A 7,672-nucleotide genomic window follows, 5' to 3' on the forward strand; every position below is an offset into this window, starting at 1 on the left:
TAACTAATCGTTTCCTTGGAAAGAAATGTCGCGTGGTTGCTAACCTGGAGCAATCCTTTCTATCTGACGTCAATTTGACTGTTCATTTCATCAAGAGGATTTTGTTTTGCTGTGCGAGGCTGGGTGAATTTCGTTCCAGACCTAAACGTTTTCTCTTATTCTTCAGTTCCGTAATGCTTTAAAGCGTCGGGGACAGACATAACCATTACAGAAACATCTGGGATAGAAACCAGGAATCGCAACCGAAACCTGAGCATTAGTAACTAGCGACGCTAAAAACTAAATCATACAATCCTTTCCTTTAAAGTACTAGCTCTTTGATTTTCTAGTTTAAATTTACGCATGAGAGCCGGTTCTGACGTAACATAAACTCTTGACTAAAGATGTGGTTGGTTCTGTTGTTCGCTTTTATTTAATACAAGTCCTTTATATATACGCTGGCTGGCAAGAAAAGTGAGGCGCCCAGAAGTCATGGTCGGATTCCAATACAATTTTGTACGCATACACACCATTGTTGGGTATTTAAACAATTACAGTTGCCATTCTGTGTGACAGGTGGAGCGCGCTACTGTTGCTCGTGTTTAGTCTTCTTCCCAGGCCTGGAAGGGAATGTAAGGGGCGTGAACAGCGTCAGGGGTTGAGTGATTACTGTATAGGACACGAAGATGTCGCGTATTGATCGTCATCAACACTTCACACAGTTTGAAACAAGCCTCATTGTGGGTCTCCGTTTGGCTGGTTGGTCGAATAGTGCGATATCCAGATTTGGATGTAAAAGTGGTCGAATGATGGACTGCTTGAGAACGTGAATGCAGGCGAACTCGTCGACAATATTCCGGTTGACCACCTCTGCGCGTAACCCCTTCACGTCTGTGGCTGCCATCCGAGAACAATTAATGGATTTCCTGCAGTGTTCTATGTCATCCCATACCATTTGTCGAGGCTAAGCAACGAAATCACTCGAGAATTAGCGTCACTTGCCTAGGCTGCAGTTAACACCACAACGCAGTCGCCAGTGTTTGGATTGGTGCCGTGACGAAGAGGCATCCGCTGCTGGTGAATTACTCAACACTGTGTTCAGCGATGAACTGCGGTTCTGCGCTATGCTGGATGAGCATAGGTCAGTGTGGCGGTGGTCTTTGGTGAAGTCCCATTCTTCCGTTGTTTTGGAGAGGCACAGCGATGAAAATCCTGGTGTCATGGTGTGGGCAGCCATTGAGAATGACTTCGAATCACGGTTGTTAGTGAATGAGGGTAATGTGATGGCACAACACAACGTTCCGGAGATACTGTATCTCCTTGTGCTACCTCTCAAGCGATAGTATTGTGGTACAGGTTTTCAACGAGACGCTTCGTCCACGTATGACATATGTCTCTGTATGTACTGTCCGCCTGTTGTTGAATTATTCCCGTAGCCAGTAAGCTGACCAAATCCGTCCGCGACAGATATTTGGTGCCATCTCGGACGTCAAATCCGCACAGTGTCAGTACCGAGCATATCGAGTTGTGGTCTAACTTGCCTCAGGAGAGGATACAACGACTTTATGACAGCCTCTCTGTGGCATCCGGCCTGGCAAACTTTGAAAGCCCCAGCAAAATAAGAATCCATACCACGGCCGCTGGACAGCGCTGCTAAAATTGCGAGTGAGTAGATGCACAACCGTACCACAGCGCTGGTCTCGCACTGCCACAGTGCAACGGCTTTCTCCCTGACCAGCCAGAGTTTGCGGCCGTACCGCCACGCAGTGGTCCTACTTTTCAGTGGCGTATTCGCCTCACAGTGATATTACTAGCCTTAACGCACTGTTGTCCCTTGGTTTCCGCGTCAATACATCTTGGTTTTTCTCCTTGATTACTCGCTGGACTTGTTAGTTTTTAGTGACATCTCCACTGTCCGTTTTACTCACTGCTGTCTACTCGCCGTACCCAACATTCTGCCGGCCAGCCAAACTGGTTTTTTGAATAGTTCGCGATCGTTGTCAGATCCCAGTCACAATAACTGGCGATGAGGTAAAGGTTAGCAACGCCCCATGGACACAAAGCTTCTGGAGCTCTTGGAACTATGACAGCAACAGCTGTTCTTATAGCAGCAGTTATAACAACAGTTTCAACAGTGGTTTCAGCACCAGCAACAACACCAGCAGCAGAGTGGGTTGCTCCGGCAAGAAATTCAGCTTTTGAAGTATCAACTGTAGATTCAAGGTACCCACCGAATACAGGCAGTATTCATTTTCCAGAAAGAGAGCTGCCCACGCTTATTTCCACATTTTACAATGCCGAAGAGGAGTGGGACACGTATTCATACCGACTGAAGCAGAATGTCACCTACTATCAGGTGGCTGATGACGCTCTACAATGGTCTCCCCTCCTCTCTTGGGCTTCCCTGGCGGCATGTTTCATATTTAAGAAATTTGGTCTTCTCTCAAATCCTGTCACCATCACATTCGAGGAGATTTGGACGTTTCTTTCAAATTATTATTCGCAAAGATTCCATGTCGTCGCATTGGAGCTCGAATTTCAAGCAACCTGGTTACTGGTGTCGCTCCTGGGTCACTGATTTACAGCGTCGAGTCGCTGCTGCCATTTCACCTGTATCAACCGAGCTTGCAGAGTCTCGTATGCCAACTCTTTAGTTCGAGATGTAGTGGCCCAATTGGCTCCCCATCTTGAAGTACGCACGTTAGCCGTTAAGGAAGAAAACGCATTATTAGACGATAATTTCACATTTGCGCACTCTTTCACAATAGTGTAGGTATTAGTTGATCGTCTCACAACTCGATCACTAGTAGCAGTGGCCTAGACGCCATATCTTTTACTGGAAGCACGGAATCCTCATAAACCACTTCCTAGACGGCGTCGTCGTGATTCATCACATTCAGATGTGTCAATGGCTTCTGAACAGTCAGTTCTGCGCCGTCGGCGCTGGCAGTGGAGTCTTTTGTCTTGCCCAATGTGCTTCACAGTGTATGCATGTGCAGAGTGTCCAGGTCAATGGGCACACTGCATCCAACGCGGAAAAGATGTACATCTGCGAACAGTCTGCCACAAGCCATCAGGACAATCAGAGTCAGGGGCCCACTTCCGTCAAGGAACGGTGCATGATCTTCAGGTAATAGTTCCCTTTGATGATCCTTTCGCTCACAAGTTATTTGTAAACGTCAAATTGTAAACAAAGACGTCCGTTCACCAATGGACACAGGAACTATCGTTTCCTTTGTCAGCCTTCGAACATATGCTATTCTGAGTTTCTCTGACTTAGTCCCACCCTCCTTCTATTGGTAGCTCCTCCAGGATAAATTCATAATCGCGGCAGCCTGCAAGAAGGTCATGTGGCTGATATCTCTGTTTGTTGTCGATAGTCGATCAGCGGAAACATTTTCTTCATCAATGATGAGATTCAGGTCGCCTCTGGCATGGTTCCCTTCCCGGAAAATGACGGCCTTGGTGTCACTTTCGCACTTATTTTATAACCATGCCTAGGTCTCATCTCTCCTTGCATCCAGACGTGGTTCCTTGTTTCCACTGATTGCGATTCATTCTAGTCTACAGACAGCCGCTAAGCAACCACGAGGCGGGGATGATCGAACCAGTCTAAACAAGCACTTGAATCACGCTCCTGCTAGTGGTAAAGAAACGCGATGGCTCCCTTCGGCTCCGAGGAGACCAAGTGTGCAGGCGCAAGTAAGTACCTACCCTACATATAACATGTCCAGAAAACCTGTTCGCAAAGCTTGCTCCAGAAGAATATGTTCTAAGATAGACCTTGACTACAATTATTTGGAGATCCCACTAGATGAGTCGCAAAACATCGTGGTTATCAAGACTCCCTTTAGCTTATATAAATACAAGTGCTTGCCTTTTGGGATTTCTTCTGCTCAGGCTATCTTCCAGAGAGGCCTGGAACAATTAATTATGTCGATACCTGCCTGCTACATATCAGGACCACCTGCAAAACGTCTGCACTCTACTTACTACCTTACGTAACACAGGAATAAAGTGCCACTTCGACAAATGCCATGTTTTTCAGGAGGAAGTGGAATATCTCTGGCACTTGATCAACAAAGAAATTGATCCAGCCCACTGACCGTAACATCACAGATATCGACTCTCTAGCCTGCTGCCAAAATTTACAGGCACTGCAAGAAATTTTGGGAAAGATGAATTATTATTCTATGTTCCACCCGCAAATGACCTGTATTATGCATCGACTAAACAATCTGGAAAAGAAACCATTCACTACGCGTGGACGATTGCCTGTCAACATGCTTTCATGCATTTGAATCATATAATGCACTCGGTACTCTGCCTTACGCCTTTGGCTATGGATTCTTCTTCATATGGCATTGGTGCATTGCTGGCACTTAGGATGACGACAGTACTAAGCAACGGATTGCCTACTCATCAAATGTGCTGAACCCGCTCGGAAGAATTACTCTCAGATGGAAAACGAAGCTTTAGCCAGTGTTTTTGCAACTATGAAGTTCCATTGCGACTAAATTAACTTTAATTTCTGGCCACAAATCGGTGGAGGTGCTCTTCAGATTGTGCTCCAGTCTTCCATAACGACAGTACAGTGGCTCCAGCATTAAGCACTTCTCCTCAGCTCCTACAACTACACAGTCCACAGTGCAGCACACTTGTGCAGAAGCTCTAGCTCTCCAATTAATGGGACCAGATCTGGCCTTTGACCAGCAGAAAATCTCATGTTTCCACATTAATGCAGAACAGAGAGAAACCTCGGAAGGGTTCCCCATTTTGGCTTCAACAACCAATGCAGACATTCACCACGATCTAATCTTACTGCGAGGCATTCATTATGTGCTTCTTGTGTGGTCCATATACTTTTCAAAGGATACCAGTCTACAGCTGTGTACGTTGGCTCATCTCTCTCACCATCTGTAGGTCATCAGTGATGTCCTTCTGATTGACGCTGAGGCAGATACTGCTCGTGTTATTATCCCGATTGCCCTGCGGCCTCAAGTTTTGCAGTTGTTCCGTCGAGGACGCTGAAGAATGTCACGGATGAAAGTCCTAGGATGGCGACACGCTTGCCTACTAGGCGTAAACATGGACATGGAAGCCATGGTGTGCAGGTGTTCCGCTTGCATGTGATATCAGATTGCTACAACTGAATCTTTTGTCCCCTGGCTCACACTCCCATCGCTCTGGGACTGCATTCATTTAGACCCTGTGGGCTCCTTCTGGGTTCTATGTGATTCATAGTCATTAATATGGCAGCAAGAGAGGGGAAGAAAACCAATGTGCACTCCGTGTGCATACCGGAGGGAGTCATTCCAGATGTGGAAAGGGTCCTTCCGGATGCCATGAAGGGTACAGGGTGCACCCATCTGCAGGTGGTCGCTCATGTCGGCACCAATGATGTGTGTCGCTATGGATCGGACGAAATCCTCTCTGGCTTCCGGCGACATCTGATTTGGTGAAGACTGCCAGTCTCGCTAGCGGGATGAAAGCAGAGCTCACCATCTGCAGCATCGTCGGCAGGACTGACTGCGGACCTTTGGTACAGAGCCGAGTGGAGGGTCTGAATCAGAGGCTGAGACGGTTCTGCGACCATGTGGGCAGCAGATTCCTCGACTTACGCCATAGGGTGGTGAGGTTTCGGGTGCCGCTGGATAGGTCAGGAGTCCGCTACACGCAGCAAGCGGATACACGGGTAGGAGGGGTTGTGTGGCGTGGACTGGGCGGTTTTTTTTAGGTTAGATGGCCTCGGGCAAGTACAGAAAGAGCAACAGCCTCAAAGGGTGCGGGGCAAAGTCAGGACATGCGGGGACCAAGCAGCAATCGGTATTGTAATTGTAAACTGTCGAAGCTGCATTGGTAAAGTACCGGAACTCCAAGCGCTGGTATAAAGCACCGAAGCTGAAATCGTTACAGATATAGAAAGCTGGCTGAAGCCAGAGGTAAAGTCTGCCGAAATTTTTACAAAGGCACAGACGGTGTTTAGAAAGGATAGATTGCATGCAACCGGTGGTGGCGTGTTTGTCGCTGTTAGTAGTAGTTTATCCTGTAGTGAAGTAGAACAGGACAGTTCCTGTGAATTATTATGGGTGGGGGTTACACTCAACAACCGAGCTAGGTTATAATTGGGTCCTTTTACCGACCTCCCGACTCAGCAGCATTAGTGGCAGAACAACTGAGAGAAAATATGGAATACATTTCACATAAATTTTCTCAGCATGTTATAGTCTTAGGTGGAGATTTCAATTTACCAGATATAGACTGGGACACTCGGATGTTTAGGACGGGTGGTAGGGACAGAGCATCGAGTGACATTATACTGAGTGCACTATTCGAAAACTACCTCGAACAATTGAACAGAGAACCGACTCGTGGAGATAACATCTTGGACCTACTGATAACAAACAGACCCGAACTTATCGACTCTGTAAGTGCAGAACAGGGAATCAGTGATCATAAAGCCGTTGCAGCATCCCTGAATATGGAGGTTAATAGGAATATAAAAAAAAGTGAGGAAGGTTTATCTGTTTAGCAAGAGTAATAGAAGGCAGATTTCAGACTACCTAACAGATCAAAACGAAAATTTCTGTTCCGACACTGAGAATGTTGAGTGTTTATGGAAAAAGTTCAAGGCAATCGTAAAATGCGTTTTAGACAGGTACGTGCCGAGTAGAACTGTGAGGGACGGGAAAAACCCACCATGGTTCAACAACAATGTTGGGAAACTACTGCGAAAGCAAAGAGAACTTCACGCCAAGTTTAAACGCAGCCAAAGCCTCTCAGACAAACAGAAGCTAGACGATGTCAAAGTTAGCGTAAGGAGGGCTATGCGTGAAGCGTTCAGTGAATTCGAAAGTAAAATTCTATGCACCGACTTGACAGAAACTCCTAGAAAGTTCTGGCCGTACGTTAAATCAGTAAGTGGCTCGAACCAGCATATCCAGACACTCTGGGATGATGATGGCATCGAAACAGAGGATGACACGCGTAAAGCTGAAATACTAAACACCTTTTTCCAAAGCTGTTTCACAGAGGAAGACCGCACTGCAGTTCCTTCTCTAAATCCTCCCACAAACGAAAAAATGGCTGACATCGAAATAAGTGTCCAAGGAGTAGAGAAGCAACTGGAATCACTCAACAGAGGAACGTCCACTGGACCTGACGGGATACCAATTCGATTCTACACAGAGTACGCGAAAGAACTTTCCCTCCTTCTAAAGGCCGTGTACCGCAGGTCTCTAGAGCAACAGAAGGTTCCAAATGATTGGAAAAGAGCACAGGTAGTCCCAGTCTTCAAGAAGGGTCGTCGAGCAGATGCGCAGAACTATAGACCAATATCTCTGACGTCGATCTGTTGTAGAATTTTAGAACATATGTTTTGCTCGAGTATCATGTCATTTTTGGAAACCCAGAATCTACTCTATAGGAGTCAACATGGATTCCGGAAACAGCGATCGTGTGAGACCCAACTCGCTTTATTTGTTAATGAGACCCAGAAAGTATTAGATACAGGCTCCCAAGTAGATGCCATTTTCCTTGACTTCCGGAAGGCGTTCGATACAGTTCCGCACTGTCGTCTGATGAACAAAGTAAGAGCCTGCGGAATATAAGACCAGTTGTGTGGCTGGATTGAGGAGTTTTTATCAGGCAGAACGCATCATGTTGTTATCAATGGAGAGACGTCTACAGACGT

This window comes from Schistocerca gregaria, chromosome 2, assembly GCF_023897955.1.
Source record: "Schistocerca gregaria isolate iqSchGreg1 chromosome 2, iqSchGreg1.2, whole genome shotgun sequence".
Taxonomy (NCBI): domain Eukaryota; kingdom Metazoa; phylum Arthropoda; class Insecta; order Orthoptera; family Acrididae; genus Schistocerca; species Schistocerca gregaria.